Genomic DNA, 22199 nt, shown 5'->3' with positions numbered 1-22199 from the left:
TTGTGACCAAGAAGGCCAATGGTATTCTGAGGTGCATTAAGAAGAGTGTGACCAGCAGGTCAAGGGAGGTTATCCTTGCCCTCTACTCTGCTCTGATGAGGCCACGTCTGGAGTACTGCATCCAGTTCTGGGCTCCCCAGTTTAAGAAGGACAAGGAATTACTGGAGGGAGTCCAGCAGCAGGCTATGAAGATGATGAGAGGCCTAGAGCATCTTTCTTATGAGGAGAGACTGAGACACCTGAGTCTGTTCAACCTGGAGAAGAGAAGGCTGAGAGGGGATCTAACCAATACATGTTAATATCTCAAGTGTGGATGTCAAGAGGATAGGACCAGACTTTTCAGTGGTCCCCAATGATAGGATGAGGGACAATGGGCACAGACTGAAGCACAGGAGGTTTCATCTGAATATAAGGAGAAACTTCTTTACCTTGAGGGTGACAGAGCACTGGAACAGTCCGCCCAGAAATGTTGTGGAGTCTTCTTCTCTGAAGACATTCAAAACCTGCCTGGACACATTCCTGTGCAGTCTGCTCTAGATGTACCTGCTTTAGTAGGTGGGTTGGTCTAGATGATCTCCAGAAGTTCCTTCCAACCCTAACCGTTCTGTGATTCTATGAGAATTCTTTTTTTTTTTTTTTCTGTTTGTTTGTTTTTTGTTTTTATAAATATCCTTGTGTAGCTCAGTGTTGAACATGAAATATTTTGGGACTAAATTCAGGTATGTAGTCAAAGAGGCTTTATTATGAGTTTATTATGAACAGTGACGGTAGAAATTTATGTTATATAATGTTATATATTATCAAGTCTAACATATAAAACTGAAGAAACTGAAAGTCTGGTCTTATGATTAAATTTTGATTTTGATTCTTCTTTTGGTGCAGGACTTCTGCAGGTGGCTGCTCAGCTCACGAGAAACAAACTTCTTGGAACTGGTCACTATCCATTTGCTGGATTTTCAACAGGAGATACCTGCACACATTTTGTGAAACTTTTACATAAATGCAGATGTATAGGACATAATGTACAAGTGCCAAGTTCTCTGAAATATCCTGTGCTAGGTATTTCCAACTGACTACCACAAATTCTTGGATATTTTAAATTATTTTGTTCTTCATTGCTTTTTGACTCAGCTTCTTATTTGTAAACTCAAGAATTTAATCTCACTGATGTGCTGTAAAGAGAAATATATTAATGCTGGTAAAGTGTTTAGTTCCTATGGTAAGAGTACAAGAGAAATATGTGTGAAGAAACTAATAATTTAACATTCAGCTCAGGGTTTAAATGCTATACTTAATTAGGCTAGAGATACATATTATCCTAGGGCAAAAGTAAGATTGAATACTAGAAGGAAAATTACAGGTGTTGAAAATAACATATCAAGCTACAGTTGCAAATGATATCAAAACACATGAACGTAAGAATTCTAGCCACATCAGTTTTGAGAATTTTTGACTAAGGCCTGAATTTTAAACTTTAGATTACTCTTTTCTTTTTTTTTTTTTTTTTCCTATTAGTCTTAGTATTACTGTAAAATACAAATTCACAGAGTATGTGATCTCTGGCTCTTGCAGTTCCTATGACAACACACCCAGCTCACGGTTCCTATTATTTTCTAATCTAGTCAGGAGGTCCTTTTTCTGGTTTACCTGTTTCACAGTAAAATCAGTTGACATACAGATTGACATACAGAGATTGCTTGCTTGTTAAACCTAGAACTCATAGCATCAACTAGAAATATTAAATGATATAGCTACAGCCATTCATTTCAGTGCCATGGATATACAAAGATATCAGTATCAAACCATTCCTGTATATTAATAGAAAGTGTGTTGCCTGGGTCACTTCTGACCAGTGAAGCTGTGTACGCATTGACTCAATGGACATTAAGTCATTTGTTGCTTCTCTGAAAAACTGAAGCAGTGTTACACAGTTGTTGCCAGTTGCTTTCGGAATTGAAATCTTGACTTAGTTTATTATTCTCAATTTGAAGCATTAGGAATAACACCTGTTGTGATAAAAAGATAATTAATTAAATAACATCAGAATGACATCGTCTCTTAACAACAGAGAAAAATATTATCAAAAATGCTCATATATCAATGGGGCCTCTGTAATACATTTTTCCAGGGACATAGCTCATTTATAAGCTTTCTTACAGCAAAACAACATTTTCTTTGCAATAAAAATAGCTTTACTGAAAAAAAACCTGACATTATAGCATTCTGGCATGCAGTTTCAAAATCCCTGTCTCACTTCCTGGGTTCAAAGTCTTTTTCTATAGTGGAATAAGCTGTGTAAGATAATTAACAGATGTTGCCAGTTGATTTTGCAATAGAAATTATCATGAAAAATCTAGGTGATGCTACTCTGACTGTGCTGAGTTTTTAGGAATATGAGCTAGAAGAAAGGCTGCAAATTTGTGTTGCCACTATGTCATTTTTTGAGAAAGAAAAATATAATTTGAAACTCTTTGGGTTTACAAAATGAAAAAGAGCCACAACTAAATTTTGACTTTTTTTTTTCTTTTCAATGTCTATGTTAATTTAAAAGTCATTACTAACTGAAAAATGTCCTTATTTGCATATATCAGGGTAATTATCCCCTGCTTTGGTGTATTCAGTTTTGCACTGTTTTAAATGAACAGTGTATAAAGGTATTCAATGTTTGCTAAAGGATACATCATAAAAGAGGCATTACATGTTGTAACATTTGTTGATATCTAAAAAGCTGATTATCTTGCAGACTTCAGTGTGGTTCCATTTCACTCTTTCTAGTTCTAATATAACCTGGAAATGTTGTTTGACTGAGATCTTTAGCTTGTTGTCTGTATTCTCTTACATCTTCATTAGGCACCTGAGGTTGTTTTCTTTAGATGTACTGCAAACAAAGCAAACTCAGCTCACTGTAGACACAGTTTCAACCCATTTTATGACCTGTGTTGGATGCATCTTATGATCTCTATGCTTTAGAGTTACCAGTCCTGGTCTTTGCTACAGTCTTTGCACCCATGTTACTCTAGGGTAGCCATTTCTAGAGTGCACCAACCAACATGCATTCCACTGGGAACACATGCAAAATAGTGCTACTGCATTACCATTTTAGTTTTAATGCATGGTTAATATATCAGCTATACGGAATGGAATTGCCATCTGAAATGTTTATGAACAAGTCATAGGCCTTCCCCTTCTCTTCCTTCTCCTCCTCCTCGTATGATTGTGAAACAGCAGGCTCCATATGAGACTGCATCTGATATAATGCCTCCAGTGCTCCTCACTTCTTTTGTTTGTTGTGCTCACTAAGTCACAACATGATTTTAGTTGTGTCTTATTCTTCAAGGCTAGGTTAGATTAGCCACTGCTGCATGACCAGATCCTTCATTCTGGTAGAAATAGTAATCTAGAACTTCTAGAATATGGAAACTAATTCTACAGACACAAATCGATAAATCTGTAGGTCACAATGGATTGCATTTACAACCATGTCTGTAGGGAGGATATTTTTGGATCTTGAGAAAGTAGTGATTTAAAATAAGATCACATTGATTCACATACTTGCTATGACCATCAGTAGATCTGGACATCTAGATGAAGAGAGAAACAGCTGAAATCTTTCTGCATGTGTTATCAACACAAGTGTACCCTATCAATGTAGAGTTTTGTAGTTTGTTTGTTCTAGTAGCTGAAGTGTACCTTAGGACAAGCAAATCTACTATAAGCATGATTGTGGCTTCCTTACTTATAGTTTATGGCTCCTGGATTGTTGATAACAGATAAAAGTAGTTGAGCCCCCAAAATGGGGATTTGTGATGTTATTACAGTGGAAAAATAACCATTAACTTTTTGATTCAACAGCACAACAGGTAATTATGACATTTCTCAAAGTGAAAGGAGGAGATTAATATCTCAGAGTACATTTACTCGATTTTTAAAAATCTGTAGTTTAATAGTTCCAGATGCTTTACTCTTCTGCACGTTTTGTTTCCCAAATACGTAGTTCCTCATGATCTTTCTATCTTCCAGTCTTCTGGCACCAGGTTTCGTCAAGAAATACCTACTCTTTCCTGGATTTTCTACCAAGTGCACCCACAAGCAAGACAACAAAGAATGACTGAGTATCATCAGTGATGTGAGATCATATGAAATTTAGATGACATCTAACATTGGTCTTGTAATTTGTATTTTCATTAAAAGACTTGCTAATACAAATGTATATTCAATCTTATATATTCAGGAGAAAAATATTCATACATTCATAAATAATATTGCAAATAATATCACCAGATGAAAAGCAAATATGCGTATAAAAAGTAAGTATGCAGAAACTAGATGGTTTCCAAGGCAAAGACTGAAAGATTTGCATGTGATCAAAATTTAGATACCAAAACAAAGCATGAGGAAGAAAAGCTCATACTCTTTAAGCAGAAAACTCACAGCACAGCTGCAAATGATCATTGTAAGAGATAATAAAATTGCTGTGTATTCGAAGATTGAGTGGTTTATTATGAAACTGTTGAACATACAGAATGCTTTTCATGATGTTTCCTTAACAGTGAATATTTCATTTGCAGAGCTGTTTTGATTGATGAATTTTTCTAAGCTTTACTGTGTTTGTGAACTGCTTACTCTGGGACTGTGTAGTTGCTATTCATACTATGTTTGGTCACTTAAAGCATTGTTCCTGTTCTTTGCCTGAATGAGTCAGTCTTCAAATATGACAATAACAAATGGTGTTTATATGATTCATACATAATTTCTGAAACCTGAAACTTCGCTGACCTACTAGTATTTTATAAAATATCAAGAAATCACTCGAAGAAGAACCATTGCCATTAAAGGGAAACGTAATTTTTTGAATTATGAGAATATTCTGAGGCAATAGAAATGACAATTAAAGTAATTATAAAAGAACTGAAAAATCCAGAAGAAAAATGATAGATCTAGAAAAAGTAAAATTTAAGCAATAACTGATTTAAAACTCTTTTTTTTCTAGACTGAAAAACAGTTTATACTTTCAGCTTGGGCACTAGATTAAAAAGCATAATTAACAACACTGTTTCAGGGCAAGGGAACCTTAATTATGTTTCACATCTTATAACTTGATGGATTGACTTGTAACAATATGACAGCAATCTAAGATTTCTGACAGAATATACAGTAAGAAAACAGAAAACATGACAATAACAGCTTATCACATTATTTGACTTTCGCTGTTGCATTAATTTGTTATTGTTCTGTGATTATAACAATGCAAGTATTATTTCCTTCTTAAATATCAGTCTACTGCAGAAAATTACAGAGTTGTAATACCTGTGGTAGTAGATGAAGTTAATAGCAATTGCAGCAGACAGTATATTGTCAAATATGTTCTTGTGATAAGATAAACTTTTAGAAGCACAGTTCCCTTTCCATAGGTCTGAATGAAACACTATCTAAACTAAAACAGATGTTTACATTTAGATGAAACTATAGAACAGAAAAGAAGCTATATTATGACATCTAATACACAGCATTGAATAATTTGTATTTATTTAAATATTACACATTCCGATACTGCTGGTTTTCTCTCTTGGACTCAATGATCTTAAAGGTCTTTTCCAACCAAAATGATTCTGTGATTCTGATGGTTTTGTCAGTTGTAATTCAGCCTAACAATTTCTCATCTGTACTACTGAGGGGAGCCCTTCTTCTCCTTGAAACTTTTTTTTTTTTCATGTCTGTGTATGGTCTTGTCTATATTTGTCTGTGGCAAATCCTATGAATTTTAATTATGGGCATTATCTGTTCAATATTTAGTAAGCAAATTAAATCTAGACTACATACCAGAACCATCATTTCCCTTTTCCCTGGGAAATCTTTCACTTTGATGTTGAGGCAAACACGTTTCTGACCATGGATAAGAACTCAACATGAATAGGGTATGGAAACACATAGGTCCTGTAATAATCTGATCACCAGTGTACACAATTGAAATGTGACCAGCAAGCCCTTGGGCAGTTTGCTCTAGACCATTAACATACAGCCACATGGCTAATCAAGAAAAGCATGAGATCAGGGTTAATATTGAAAATATAACTCACAAATGTCCTTTACTGTGAGACATTTTTTGTTGCTGTATTTCATCCATGTCTCTTTCTCAGAATGTCTAACAAAATGTGCAACAGTTCAATGTTTGAGGCCTGATATTTAGGGCCAAATTGGCCACATGGCTTGGCTGGAATAAGAAACATCCTTTTACACAAGCTAAGCATTTGGCTTAATGTTAATTTTGCTCAGATTGTTTGTAGAATTTTTGTTAGTTTTATTTTCTTGAGTTGAAATTTTAAAAATACAGGATCACAATGAAATTGCAGATATGCTTTGTGCATTTGAAAGCCCTAATACTCTCAAAATTATTTGTTACTATGTACTGGGTCTGGCTTGAATGAAGTTGATTTTCTTTATAGCAGTCTCTATGCTACTTTGTTCTGGATTTGTGAGTAATACAGTATTGATAAAAAACTGGTTTTTTCACTCTTGCAGAATAGTGCTTGCATAGTGTGAAGGTGTTTTGATTTTTTTATTTGTTTGTTTGTTTACTTCCCTTCTGTCCCAACAGCGAGTAGGCTGAATGTGTTCCTCCAGGACAACTGACCATATCATACAATGTTGTATTCATTCACAAAAATGTGGATAAAGGAAGAGGAAGCAGAGGCATTTGTGGCTATGGAGTTTTGCCTTCCCAAGTAACCACAATGCATGCTGAGGTCTTGTTCTCCAGGAAGTGGCTGGGCATCTTCCTGCCAGTGTGAAGTAGGGAATTAATTCCTAATTTTGCTTTGCTTGTGTGCACAGTTTGACTTAGCTTATTAAACCACCATCTTGAAAATACAAGTTAGAAAAAAAAAATACTTTATTCTTAGATATTATCCCAAGTCCTATTTTCTCTTATAGTAGAGTCAATTAATCAAATCAAATGTACAAAATGCAAATCTTTGTTCATGAAGACTAGCTTTACAGGTATCTACTTTAGAGTTAGTTAAACAGAAATGTCTGCTGCTTGTCAGATTATGATTTTCACTTTGAAGAAGCTTGGCATTATTTCAGAGGCTACAGGGTGTATTCATAGGTTTACAGCAACAGGGACTCATAGCTTTGGATGTTAAAATGCAATAAGAGCAAGAAAGGGAGATTCAGCTTCTCTGGTAACGTTTTCCTCACTAGGCTTGGCTATGATCAGAAAAAATATCATGTTAGAAATGAGCAGAAGCTTTATTATCTTTATCTTATAAAAAAAATCAAACAAATACACAAGTATTGCTTTTCAAAAATATAATTTAAAAAATCACAATTTTATACTTGTTGATACATATATTTAAACAATTCAGCTGAAGAAAAAAAAAGGAGGGAAAGAGAATAAGAAGAGCCATAACATCCTATCAAAATCTGGGCTGTGAAAATAACAAATCTGTGCCATTCCACAAATATTAACAAATTTAATAGAGAATTTAAAAAAATAATATTATTAACAATGAAAAGATTTTACTAAATGATGTACTATATAAAATTACTGATGTAATTTTCCGTTGAGTTCTGGTTCACAAAATAATTCTTTTTTTCTTTCTTCTAAAAGCTGCTTTTTTTTTTCTTCTTGTTAAAAATAAAAAGTATTTGACTTTTTTTCTAGCCATCTTCCTACCCTTTTTTAATTCCTTCATTTATCTTAGTGCCAGTTATGTGTGATTTAGAATCACAGAACAGCTGTCTCCCTTCTATGAGGTATTTATATACATTAGCAAGATTCGCCCTGAGCATCCTCTTCTCTGGACTGAACAGATCCCGCTCCCTCAGCCTCGCTTTATATGACAAATAGTCTAATCTCTTAATCATTGAGGAGCTAGATACCTAGAAGCAAATCTAAACAAATTCATGTCCACAACAAATGAGATAGAAGAAAGATAATCTCTATGTGCATCAAGCTTCCAACACCAATTTTGAGAACTAAAAAAACAGAAAACGTTATTCTGGTAGCAATCGCTGGAAACATGTTCAGCATTTGCATGATATAGAGTATGGATAATGTGAACTAACTAGCTAATTCCAAAGTAAATGAGACTACTACAGCAAATCTCAAAAAAATAAATTCCGTCAATGCTATGGCATGGTTCAAGGAAATGAGTTAGTACTTAACCCTCTTAATTTTTAATGTAATAATGTATCTTGTGCATAATACATTTAGTCCTCCCGGACATCTCCATGATGATATTGAACAGAATTATAAACTTTTTTGTGTGTGTGTGTGTGTGTGTGTGTGCAATAATATTTCTCTATTTCTTCTTTTTTTAGTCAAACTGTGAAATAACCATGAAAATAAGACAAAAGGATCTCGTATTTTCCCTACACCTTGTTCCCAAAATCTCTTAGGTTTTTGCTGCTCATTCAGATTTTTCTCAGCTCCTCTAGATTTTCCTTTAAATAGACATCCCAGAGTTGGTGTAGTTCTCTTGATAGGTTTTTAATTAGCAGGTATGGAACAGGGTAGAGTAATTACTTTCTCTTGTCTGTTTTTGGTTGCACCAACAAATTTTTCCTGCTATGCTGCTACTTCCTTATTTGTGCTTTGGTCTTCACCATCTACTTAAGATAAAATACAACACACTTTGTCAAAGATCATCTCATGATATGTACCAAGACCACTTTGAATTCTGATGCTGTCCTTGTAGTTTGGTGCACAGACATTTTATTACATTACCTAAGTTGTTAATAAAGCACTAAATAGAACTGTTCAAAGGCAGTTTGTACAGGAAAATTCTTAGTCTAAGTCACTGAAGGTCAGTTGAAATTCTTCCTTCAAGTAAGTAAAATAGTTAATACTCCAATATTCCAAATATCTTCTTTTTTGTTTGTTTGTTTATAATGAAGAACCAAAGCCTTATATTGGAGTCAGTATTGGTCTTTTCTGATTTATGATTAAATTAAAAATAAAATTGAAAATTTTCACGTCAGATGCACTTAAAACATATTATAAGTGCAACCGTGAAGTATAAATTCAAAGGCATGGTAGGTGTTCCAAAACAATTAATTACAATGGACATTGTATTTACCTTTGAACAGTATTGAAACAAATATGGAAATATAAGTTCTATTTTTGCTCAGTGTGCACAGAAATGAATATGTCAGGGGCTAAATAGGGATGCACTGTCTGTTTCCGCCACTGAAATGGCTGACTAAGAAGCATACCTGTATCTCACTGGGCCCAGAACATAATTTTCTAACCTAACAGCTTGGGAAAGAAATTGTTTACATCAACATCATGTTTACAGTAAAATGTCTGATGTAGGGTTTGTACCTGACACCATGGCCTTACAGGATTTATTTTTCTTTCCACGTAGGTCTAAGCGTTCCACACTTTTAACAGATTACTCTGATTTTATTTTATCTTTAATGAGATTTAATGTCAGCCCCTAAAGATAACTAGTGATAATAAAACACCAAATCAATTTGTTCTTTTCTTAGGCATTTGAAACTTAAAATGTCAAAGGTGTTAATGTATTTGGAAAATGTCTACAGATTTCACTACTGAGAAAGTGCAACAACTGTTTCAGTATTGTATTGCAAATACTCAATCTCTCTTATTAATGTTATCTTCTTCTCCAACTCTTTTCAAGTGCTCTGAAGATCCTGTCATGTCGCTGTAGATATTTACTCATTTAACAGACACTAAGTTTTTTTTAGTGTTTTCAAATATGTCCTAGTAACAATGAAATAAGAAATAGAACCAACCAGGTTGCACAAAATCAATTTATATACCCACACAGAAAAATTCTGACAATAAAATCTGACAACTGTAGTAAGCAGTAGATTTCTTACTGAAATTAAGAAAATCTTTGCTTTTCTGTTCTGTGTTACCTTTTATGAAGTCTCCTATAAAATTCAGACATGTACTTCCACCTTTTTCTGTGCAATTTTCTTCTCATTCACATCTTGAACTACTAAAGGATTTTAAGTGTTGAATGATAAATAGATGCCAGGGTACTTGTAAAAGTCTGTCTCTAAACACTTCACAGCAGCAGGCCTCTGTTATACAGCAACAAGCAAAGCTCATCTTCATCGCTACTGTCTCTTAGAGTGTTAATGTTGTAAAGTCACAAAGCAGAAGTCTCAGATGAAAGTGATATAAACATAGTTCTTTTGGGTCAGTAACCAGGGGCTGAAGGAGTAAATAAAATTTTAGTGGGTAGCTTGATCAGCAGAGTAAGATTACAGCCACCTTTTTAGCAACAGAAAGCAGATCTGTCAATTATACAAGTAGGTACTTCACTCTGAAGTTGTTGATGTCAGATGGTGGTGATGAGGTATGTGCTTGTCTGTCCAAGGAGGTCAATGCTTCAGCATGATAAATACAAGGGTATCAAGTTTGGAGATAATGGGTGTAAGATTAGGCATGAATTTCCCATGAGAAATGGGACATATTGAATTATACAGGCTGGAGATTTGGGCGGGGAGAAGTTTAATGAAATATAACAAGGGCAAGTGTAGAGTCTTGCATCTGGGCAAGAACAACCTCAGGTTCCAGTATAAATTGGGGAATGACCTGTTGGGAGGGCAGTGTGGGGGAAAGCAATGTGTGGGTCCTGGTGGACAGTAGGATGACCATGAGCCAGCACTGCACCCTTGTGGCCAGGAAGGCCAATGGCATCCTGGGATGTATTAGAAGGGCAGTGGATAGTAGGTACAGAGAGGCACTCCTCCCCCTCTACTCTGCCCTGGTGAGACCCCATCTGGAATATTGTGTCCAGTTCTGGGCCCCTCAGTGCAAGAAGGACAGGGAACTGCTGGAGAGAGTTCAGCACAGAGCCACAAAAATGATTAAGGGAGTGGAGCATCTCCCTAATGAGGAAAGGCTGAGGGAGCTGGCTCTCTTTAGCTTGGAGAAGAGGAGACTGAGGGCTGATCTCATTAATGTTTATAAATAGGTAAAGGGTGAGTGTCAGGAGAATGGAGCCAGGCTCTTCTTGGTGACAACCAATGTTAAGACAAGGGACAATGGGTGCAAACTGGAATACATGAAGTTTCATTTAAGCTTGAGAAGAAACTTCTTCTCCGTGAGGGTGACAGAGCACTGGAACACGCTGCCCATGGAGGTTATGGAGTCTCCTTCTCTGGAGACATTCAAAACCCACCTGGACATGTTCCTGTGTAACCTTACCTAGGTGTTTCTACTCTGGCAGGGGGATTGGACTAGATGATCTCTTGAGGTCCCTTCCAATCCCTAACTGTGGAGAGTTACTGGCTGTGTGCTGTGAACAAGCCAGGGCTTGATGCGGCTGTGCTACACGGAAGGATTTCCCTGAGACACCAGAGACAAAAGGAAAGTAAACAGAAGCTGGTCTGCCCTCGACCCAGGCTGCAGGAGGGCAGAAAATTGGCATATTCTAATTATAGATTTAAAGGATTGTTTCTTTACCATTCCTTTACATGAACAAGATACACAGCGTTTTGCATTTACACTGCCTTCAGTAAACAAAGCGGAACCAGCTAAAAGGTATGAGTGGGTAGTGCTACCGCAAGGTATGAAAAATTCTCCTACACTGTGCCAAATGTATGTTGCATGGGCACTTCAACCTATTCGTGCATCATGGAAACAAACAATTATTTATCATTATATGGATGATATTCTGTTCTGTCAACAAGCTGAGTTCACAGAAAGTTCCATAGTCCAAATTACAATCAAACTCAAAGAAAAGGGGTTGGTTATAGCTCCAGAGAAAGTTCAAAAGTCTGCACCTTGGAAATACCTTGGTTGGTCCATTTGTGATGCACAGATTCGTCCACAAAAAATTGAATTACATACTGATTTACAAACATTAAATGATGTCCAAAAATTGTTAGGGGACATACAATGGATTAGAAATTGCGTAGGCATTACTAACAATGATATAGCACCTCTTACTTCACTTCTAAAAGGAGGTGATCCAGCTAAGAAAATAAGCTTAGAGTCCGTGCATCTCAAATGTCTTTCTGATATTACACAAAAAGTACAGACAAATTGGTCTAGCCGAAGACTTTCTGATCGACCAATTTCCCTCCTTATTAGCAATCTAGAACATCCGTGTGCAATCATCTGCCAGTGGCAAAACAAAAACGGGGAATTCCCCATAGATGTTGCTACAGATTCTTCCTTTTGTGCCACTGTCAGATTGAAAACAGAAAATGATTTGCGATTATTAGAGTGGATTTTTCTCAGTGTCCAACCAAAATTCAGTATTCAAACGAGACCAGAAGCAATTGGAGAATTGATTCGAAAAGGAAGATCTCGAATATTAGAAATTAGCGGTCAGGAACCAGATGATATCAGTATTCCGATAAATGGAGCCGATTTAGAATGGTGGCTGAGACATTCGATGCCTATACAGAATGCATTATTAGGATTTATAGGCAAGGTACATTCACGACAACCAAAAGGTAAACTATGGCAATTCCTTAGAACAAATCAGTGGTTAGAGAGAAGCAAAGTAAAAGCAAAACCTGTTGAAGGCCTTACAGTATATACAGATGCAGGAAAACGAAGACACCAGGCAGCATGTGTCTGGCAAGAGAATAGTCAATGGAAACAGCATTTAATTGAAGGTTCAAAAGAGGATTCATTGCAGACTTTAGAGCTCACGGCAGTAATATGGGCCTTAAATAATTGGCTGAAATCTGCTTTAAATGTTGTCACAGATTCTTTGTATGTAGCAGGTGTAATACCCAGAATGGAAAATGCCCTGTTAAGACAATCGAATAATCCTCGATTAGGAAAATTGTTTGTACAATTGAGAGCTATTTTAAATCAAAGAAAAGAACCCTGTTGTGTGATTCACATCCGCAGTCATCAATGGAATCTTGGTCTAGGTGAAGGAAATCAAATTGCAGATAGTTTAGTAAGTTCAGTACAGCACATGCCTCCAACAGATAAATTCCAACAAGCGAGACAAAGTCATGAGAGCTTTCATCAGAATGCCAGAGGTCTCCAAAGACAATTCGATTTAACTTTAAATGAAGCAAGAAGTATTGTACAGGCATGTCCTCAGTGTGGAAGCCAGATGTTAGGTATAGGAATCGGTGTCAATCCTCGAGGTTTAAAAGCCTTAGAAGTATGGCAAATGGATGTGACACATGTGCCAGAATTTGGAAGACTTAAATATGTGCATGTCACAATTGATACTTTTTCAAAAATGATATGGGCTACTGCTTTACCAGGGGAAAAAGCACTACATGTATGTAAACATCTTACAGCTTGTTTTGCTGTAATGGGTGTCCCAGAAAAGATTAAGACAGACAATGGCCCTGCCTATGTTAGCCAGAAAGTTAGAACTTTTCTAATGAAATGGGGAGTGAAACACGTTACAGGTATACCTCATTCCCCAACAGGCCAAGGTATCATCGAGAGAGCACATCAAATGATTAAAGGGTATTTGAGCAAACAGAAGCAGGAAGAGTTAGATTGTCAACAGCGTTTAGCAAAGGTGTTGTTTACCTTGAATTATTTATGTCTAACTGGAGATCATGAGGAGCCTCCTGTGATCATTCATCATTATCAGATCAGACTAGGAAGGAAAAACACTTTACCGGAATTCATGGTGAGATATCGTGATCCCACCACTGGATTGTGGAAGGGACCAGTACCTGTTATTTTTAATGGTAGAGGGTATATGTGTCTCTCCACAGATCAAGGTCCATTGTGGGTTCCAAGCCGAGCAGTAAAGCCGGAGTTGAAACAAACTCAACCAAGTCAACTCCCTGCAGCAGAACCCTCGGAGGTCACAGAGTGAGGTGTAACCTTTGCATTGATTTAGCTGTGACATGTATGCGTACTATAGTTATATAAGTAGATCTTTAAACACCACTACCTCTTGAGTAAGTTTATCAACACCCAGCACATCGTTTGTTATAAGTTGAGTATCTTTAAACCAAAGTTCTTGGAATTTGTTTAATCAATCCATTGTGATATTTAAACGGCAATGGAATACCTCAGGTTTATTGCAAAGTGCACTGTTTACGTTGATTGTTGTTGTTATTTATATGTTATGTATAAGTTGTTTTTATCACATATCAAAAAAGGATTAGAACACACAGCTAATCAATCCTGGCTTGTCCAAAAAGAAAAAAAAAAAAAAAAGGAGGAATTGTGGAGAGTTACTGGCTGTGTGCTGTGAACAAGCCAGGGCTTGATGCGGCTGTGCTACACGGAAGGATTTCCCTGAGACACCAGAGACAAAAGGAAAGTAAACAGAAGCTGGTCTGCCCTCGACCCAGGCTGCAGGAGGGGCGTTGCCGCTGCGCATGAACAGTCTGTGAACAGTGCCCTGCAGCCAATCACCATAGTGGGGGGGGATGAGTGACTGTGAGTGTAACCAATTGTAGCCTGCGCTTGCCGCATGGCCTTTTGGTATAGAGTATATAAGGCTTGGAAAAACGTGGTCTCGGGGACATTGATATTCAGTGTTGTTTAAGAGTTCATTAAAGAGTACGGATGGTAAATTCACATTGAATTAGACTCCTTACTCTCGCCCGGCCCGCCCGTTCGATCAAAGAGCTTATGCCGGCGTCTGGATTCGTCGAATTTGCTACCGCCACATTTGGTAGCAGAGAATGGTTCGTTAGCAGAGCATAACGCTTCGGATCTACATATGGTAGCAGAAGGATGGATCGTTAGCAAAGCATATCGCTCCGGATCGAAATTACTGCGGTGAGCAGCGTTCATAAAAACGGAGCCAAGCCGGGGTGTGGGATAGTGTGCTTAGTCCGGTATCAAAAGACGGGCACCAGTCGAGCTGGCCACTCGCATCCTACGTTAAGACCGCGCTGATAAGATAATGGATATTGAAACAGCCGCGGCACTGCTGACGACTATTCTCTCTAAGAGAGGTATTGAATCGTCACAGGAAAAGCTAATCACATTGATTTTTTTAGCTCAGAAGTGGGGACACTTTGGAGAAGTTCCACTTTTGTTTTCCCCAACGGAATGGAGATCAGTGGGGGACACTATGTGGGACAAAACTATCAGAGGGGAAGAAGAGAAAGAAATTAAAGCTGTGGGAGAATTGTGGAAAACCGTATTAGAATCATTAGAAGTTATGAAATCGGAACAACGTGCCGCCCTAAGAGCCGCGGAGGCGCTTGTCCCAGAACAAACCTGGACTGATAAAACTTGTCCAAAAGAAAAGAGGGGCCTGTGGGCTACTCTGTGGGGTCTGCCTGCCGTTCGGGGTGGTCGCGGGGTCCCGGCTCAGCCAATACTTTCACAATCCGATCTGCAACGCGGATTAGAAACTGCGCGGCTCGTAAACAAAGAACCGGAAGTTTCCCCCTCCGAGTCTCTGGGGCAATGTGCCAAGAAGGCGGAAGTGCAACTAGTCGACTGTCCGGATGTGGGAGGCCCTGAGTGCCGCCCTCCTCCTACCGCTCCGCCTCTGCCCTGCCCCGAGCCGGACGCCCCACCTCCCTCCGAGAAAAACGTGGGGGCCCGGCCCGGACCGGCCGCGGCGCCGTCGCCGGGGCCGGGGCCGCCTCAAACTTTGCCTCCGCAAGCACCCGCGGAAGTTTTTTGTGAGCCTCCTCCTACATCATTGGGCTCACCCCAAGCAGTAGAGCAGTTACTGCAAGTCATTACCAACAAGCTTGAACAACTTAAGAGTGTCAAATGTAGAGAAAAATAAGGAACAAATTGAGTTTCAAAAACCAGCTTGCCCTTCACAAACAATGCAATCAAAGGTGCCTATAGATTCTACTGACCAGCCGCAGCCCCAACGTGGCAGATGGTCAGGGGTCATCAAAGATGCCATCCTAGAAGGTGATTGGTCTCCAGCAAAATTAGCCCTACCGGTAATTCAAAATATGAACACTCAGACAGCGGTATGGGAACCACACAATTGGAAAATTTTGCAGCAAGCAAAACAAACAATCATGAACTATGGTATACGTTCAGCAGCTACCGGACACAAAGAACATCTCCGAACCTGTATCCCAATCAGCGACCAACCGTGAACCAGGCTTCTTTCACCTCAACAAGCCAAGCACCGCAGGAAGCCTCGGAGTTGATGTGGAGACAGCAGTAGATATAACATTGACCAATACTGCAATTCACAGAATACCAACTAATGCTAAAGGACCTTTATTTAGACAAGATAGTCTCATTGGAGGCCTATTGATTGGCCGTTCTTCTGCTAGTATCAAAGGTCTTATAGTAATACCAGGTATAATTGATGCAGATTTCACAGGAACTGTTCAAATCCTGGCCTACACTCTGCATCCGCCAATTTTTATTCCTTCTGGGAGTAGAATAGCTCAGGTAGTAGCACTGGAAAACTGCCTACCAATGCTTCCAGGAGTTCCTCCAGCATCCTCAACACAAAGGCATGATAAAGGATTTGGATCGACCGGTCCTGCAGTTTGCTTCACCTCATCAATGACTCAGCGTCCCATGTTACGTGTGCAACTATTTCAATCTGATTCTACTGTTGTTGTAGAGGTAAATGCAATGCTTGATACTGAAGCTGATGTCTCCATCATTAGTCAATTCAAATGGCCACGAAATTGGAAACTTCAAAAATCAATCTCTTCCACTGTTGCTGGAGTAGGGGGTCAAACTACTCCAAATATAAGTGTTGATCCCATTTCGATTAGTTTCCCTGAAGGTCAATGTGTTACCCTTAGGGTGTATGTAATGGAATTGCCAAGCAGCCTTGAGGCGCTTATTGGCCGTGACGTCTTGGGGCAACTTGGTGCCGTGTTAACTACTTCACCTTTTCCTTAGTGGTCACTGGAAAGCAGTTGCCCAACCCTCCATTGACCTGGCTAACAGATAGCCCAGTTTGGGTTGGCCAGTGGCCATTAACAGAAGAGCGACTGCAAAAGGCACATGAATTAGTAGAAGAGCAATTAGTTGCAGGCCATATCAAGCCTTCTACTAGTCCATGGAATACCCCAATTTTTGTAATACCAAAAAAGAGTGGAAAGTGGCGATTATTACATGACTTGCGAAAGGTAAATGATCAAATGCAAGCCATGGGTGCTTTACAGCCTGGATTACCATCACCTGTAATGTTACCAGAAAATTGGCATATTCTAATTATAGATTTAAAGGATTGTTTCTTTACCATTCCTTTACATGAACAAGATACACAGCGTTTTGCATTTACACTGCCTTCAGTAAACAAAGCGGAACCAGCTAAAAGGTATGAGTGGGTAGTGCTACCGCAAGGTATGAAAAATTCTCCTACACTGTGCCAAATGTATGTTGCATGGGCACTTCAACCTATTCGTGCATCATGGAAACAAACAATTATTTATCATTATATGGATGATATTCTGTTCTGTCAACAAGCTGAGTTCACAGAAAGTTCCATAGTCCAAATTACAATCAAACTCAAAGAAAAGGGGTTGGTTATAGCTCCAGAGAAAGTTCAAAAGTCTGCACCTTGGAAATACCTTGGTTGGTCCATTTGTGATGCACAGATTCGTCCACAAAAAATTGAATTACATACTGATTTACAAACATTAAATGATGTCCAAAAATTGTTAGGGGACATACAATGGATTAGAAATTGCGTAGGCATTACTAACAATGATATAGCACCTCTTACTTCACTTCTAAAAGGAGGTGATCCAGCTAAGAAAATAAGCTTAGAGTCCGTGCATCTCAAATGTCTTTCTGATATTACACAAAAAGTACAGACAAATTGGTCTAGCCGAAGACTTTCTGATCGACCAATTTCCCTCCTTATTAGCAATCTAGAACATCCGTGTGCAATCATCTGCCAGTGGCAAAACAAAAACGGGGAATTCCCCATAGATGTTGCTACAGATTCTTCCTTTTGTGCCACTGTCAGATTGAAAACAGAAAATGATTTGCGATTATTAGAGTGGATTTTTCTCAGTGTCCAACCAAAATTCAGTATTCAAACGAGACCAGAAGCAATTGGAGAATTGATTCGAAAAGGAAGATCTCGAATATTAGAAATTAGCGGTCAGGAACCAGATGATATCAGTATTCCGATAAATGGAGCCGATTTAGAATGGTGGCTGAGACATTCGATGCCTATACAGAATGCATTATTAGGATTTATAGGCAAGGTACATTCACGACAACCAAAAGGTAAACTATGGCAATTCCTTAGAACAAATCAGTGGTTAGAGAGAAGCAAAGTAAAAGCAAAACCTGTTGAAGGCCTTACAGTATATACAGATGCAGGAAAACGAAGACACCAGGCAGCATGTGTCTGGCAAGAGAATAGTCAATGGAAACAGCATTTAATTGAAGGTTCAAAAGAGGATTCATTGCAGACTTTAGAGCTCACGGCAGTAATATGGGCCTTAAATAATTGGCTGAAATCTGCTTTAAATGTTGTCACAGATTCTTTGTATGTAGCAGGTGTAATACCCAGAATGGAAAATGCCCTGTTAAGACAATCGAATAATCCTCGATTAGGAAAATTGTTTGTACAATTGAGAGCTATTTTAAATCAAAGAAAAGAACCCTGTTGTGTGATTCACATCCGCAGTCATCAATGGAATCTTGGTCTAGGTGAAGGAAATCAAATTGCAGATAGTTTAGTAAGTTCAGTACAGCACATGCCTCCAACAGATAAATTCCAACAAGCGAGACAAAGTCATGAGAGCTTTCATCAGAATGCCAGAGGTCTCCAAAGACAATTCGATTTAACTTTAAATGAAGCAAGAAGTATTGTACAGGCATGTCCTCAGTGTGGAAGCCAGATGTTAGGTATAGGAATCGGTGTCAATCCTCGAGGTTTAAAAGCCTTAGAAGTATGGCAAATGGATGTGACACATGTGCCAGAATTTGGAAGACTTAAATATGTGCATGTCACAATTGATACTTTTTCAAAAATGATATGGGCTACTGCTTTACCAGGGGAAAAAGCACTACATGTATGTAAACATCTTACAGCTTGTTTTGCTGTAATGGGTGTCCCAGAAAAGATTAAGACAGACAATGGCCCTGCCTATGTTAGCCAGAAAGTTAGAACTTTTCTAATGAAATGGGGAGTGAAACACGTTACAGGTATACCTCATTCCCCAACAGGCCAAGGTATCATCGAGAGAGCACATCAAATGATTAAAGGGTATTTGAGCAAACAGAAGCAGGAAGAGTTAGATTGTCAACAGCGTTTAGCAAAGGTGTTGTTTACCTTGAATTATTTATGTCTAACTGGAGATCATGAGGAGCCTCCTGTGATCATTCATCATTATCAGATCAGACTAGGAAGGAAAAACACTTTACCGGAATTCATGGTGAGATATCGTGATCCCACCACTGGATTGTGGAAGGGACCAGTACCTGTTATTTTTAATGGTAGAGGGTATATGTGTCTCTCCACAGATCAAGGTCCATTGTGGGTTCCAAGCCGAGCAGTAAAGCCGGAGTTGAAACAAACTCAACCAAGTCAACTCCCTGCAGCAGAACCCTCGGAGGTCACAGAGTGAGGTGTAACCTTTGCATTGATTTAGCTGTGACATGTATGCGTACTATAGTTATATAAGTAGATCTTTAAACACCACTACCTCTTGAGTAAGTTTATCAACACCCAGCACATCGTTTGTTATAAGTTGAGTATCTTTAAACCAAAGTTCTTGGAATTTGTTTAATCAATCCATTGTGATATTTAAACGGCAATGGAATACCTCAGGTTTATTGCAAAGTGCACTGTTTACGTTGATTGTTGTTGTTATTTATATGTTATGTATAAGTTGTTTTTATCACATATCAAAAAAGGATTAGAACACACAGCTAATCAATCCTGGCTTGTCCAAAAAGAAAAAAAAAAAAAAAGGAGGAATTGTGGAGAGTTACTGGCTGTGTGCTGTGAACAAGCCAGGGCTTGATGCGGCTGTGCTACACGGAAGGATTTCCCTGAGACACCAGAGACAAAAGGAAAGTAAACAGAAGCTGGTCTGCCCTCGACCCAGGCTGCAGGAGGGGCGTTGCCGCTGCGCATGAACAGTCTGTGAACAGTGCCCTGCAGCCAATCACCATAGTGGGGGGGGATGAGTGACTGTGAGTGTAACCAATTGTAGCCTGCGCTTGCCGCATGGCCTTTTGGTATAGAGTATATAAGGCTTGGAAAAACGTGGTCTCGGGGACATTGATATTCAGTGTTGTTTAAGAGTTCATTAAAGAGTACGGATGGTAAATTCACATTGAATTAGACTCCTTACTCTCGCCCGGCCCGCCCGTTCGATCAAAGAGCTTATGCCGGCGTCTGGATTCGTCGAATTTGCTACCGCCACACCTAACCTTCTGTAATTCTGTATGATTCTGTGTGATACTTCATAGAGCGGTGACTTTATATTCACAGTTTCCAAGTATTTGGTATTACATAACCATTTCTACAAATGGCAAATAAAACAATTCTAAAATTAAAAATATCCATTAAGTTGATCTAATTTAAATAATCTGACATTTGTTTTTCAAAATTAACATTTTAGAGCATTTTTATTCTCAGTGCAGAATTCTCAACATACAGAAGCATACAATTACCAGTCATCCAGGGAAAGTTTAATTTTATGTGATTTTCTTCCAATAACATGCTGTAACTTGGTGGCAGATTTAGAGAAAAACATGCAATTTTCCAGGGCAGTGTTTAACTTACTAAGAGTGTGCAAGACTAAGGCTTCTTTTCTTGGAATCCCTGCTTCATGTAATATGCTCTTGCCACCTTTGGTGAACAAATTATTCTACCCCAAAGCAGAGTCCAGCCTGTGTGTTGAATGAAGCATCTAATATGGCTTGTGGAAAATTAGTATGTGAGCACGTAAAAGCTGTGGGAGTGTCAGTACACTTAATCTTGATACATTTCTAATTCTAAATTCATTTAAATATATGCTTTTCAAAAATTTCCTCAGAAACATAGTGGTTGGAATGAGGGAATATGTCTATTCTTTGTCTTTGGTTGCTATGTGCAGGAGCTCTCTAATTCAAGTTCACATCTTTTCATTCTCTCCTTGGCACACATGCAGCCAAACACAATTTATTTGATGAAAGCATTTAAAAAAAAAAGTTTCTTGCCATTTTCCCCTCTTGTTTCTTTATAGGGTAATTCTGCTGCTAGGCAATACTTTAAATCAGCTTGATTAGCAAAGTAATAGATTTTTACACACCATTCCAAACTAATTGCATAGTCAAAAAGAATGAACCATACCAAATGAAGGGTCTAAGAGAGCTGCATGTCTAAAATGACTGTAGCACCACAGCAGGTGCTGTTGAGCACCATCAGTGATTTAAGGGAATAGAACAAAGCACATTACTTGATTTAACATTAATTTTTTACTTGCCTAATATCTCAAGATAATGTTAGACTAGCTCAATCTGACACTGTTCACTACATATAAAAGAACTAAGCAATTGTTTCTTTTTCTCCCGTTTTTGGATGAGGCAACGTTTTGGCATATAATACTCAAGTCTGATTTCAAAGAATATTGATTGATCTACAGTTTCTCAGTAGAAACAAAGGAATTTGAATTCAGGGAAGAGTGGGGAGAAGGTGGTTTTAGATTTGTTTTTAGTTTTCATTATCATACTCCATCTAATTGGCAATAAATTAAATTAATCCTATCATGGAATAGTTTGGGTTGGAAGGGACCTTTAAAGGCCATATAGTCCAACCCCCTGCAATGAGCAGGGACACCAACTAGATCAGATTGCTCAGAGTCCCATTCAGCCTGATCTTGAATGTTTCCAAGGATGGGGCATCTATCACCTCTCTAGGCAATCTGTGCCAGTTTTTTATCAAGTCTTTCCCAAGTCAGGTTTGTTTTGCCATTAGAGTAATAAGTAAATGATCTCCCTGTCCTTATCTCAACCTGGGAGCTTATGGTATTTTCTTCCCTTGACCTGTGGAGAAGAGAGAGTGACAGAGCAGTTTGGTGGGTACCTGGTAGCCAGCAAAGATCAACCCATTACATAACAAATGTTTTCTTGGAAATATTTTTATTTCTGCGGTTAAAAAAAAGTGAGAAGTAGAGAAAAGAAATTGGGAGCTATGACCTAAAATGCAAAAAACGGGAGTTTTCTTCTGTCTGGTGAAATCTATCAAATGTGTTGATTATTTGGTATTTTCTCCTTTTTTCCCATGTATTAAATGTCATTTCATCATAGTTTTTATCATAAGGAAACTAATAATTGTTTTGCAGGTGCACAGATTGCAAAGAATCATTGGCAA

The sequence above is a fragment of the Patagioenas fasciata genome, chromosome 2 (genome assembly GCF_037038585.1).
Source record: "Patagioenas fasciata isolate bPatFas1 chromosome 2, bPatFas1.hap1, whole genome shotgun sequence".
In the NCBI taxonomy this organism is placed as follows: domain Eukaryota; kingdom Metazoa; phylum Chordata; class Aves; order Columbiformes; family Columbidae; genus Patagioenas; species Patagioenas fasciata.
The sequence above is the reverse complement of the archived record's forward strand: the minus strand, read 5'-3'. Positions refer to the sequence as shown.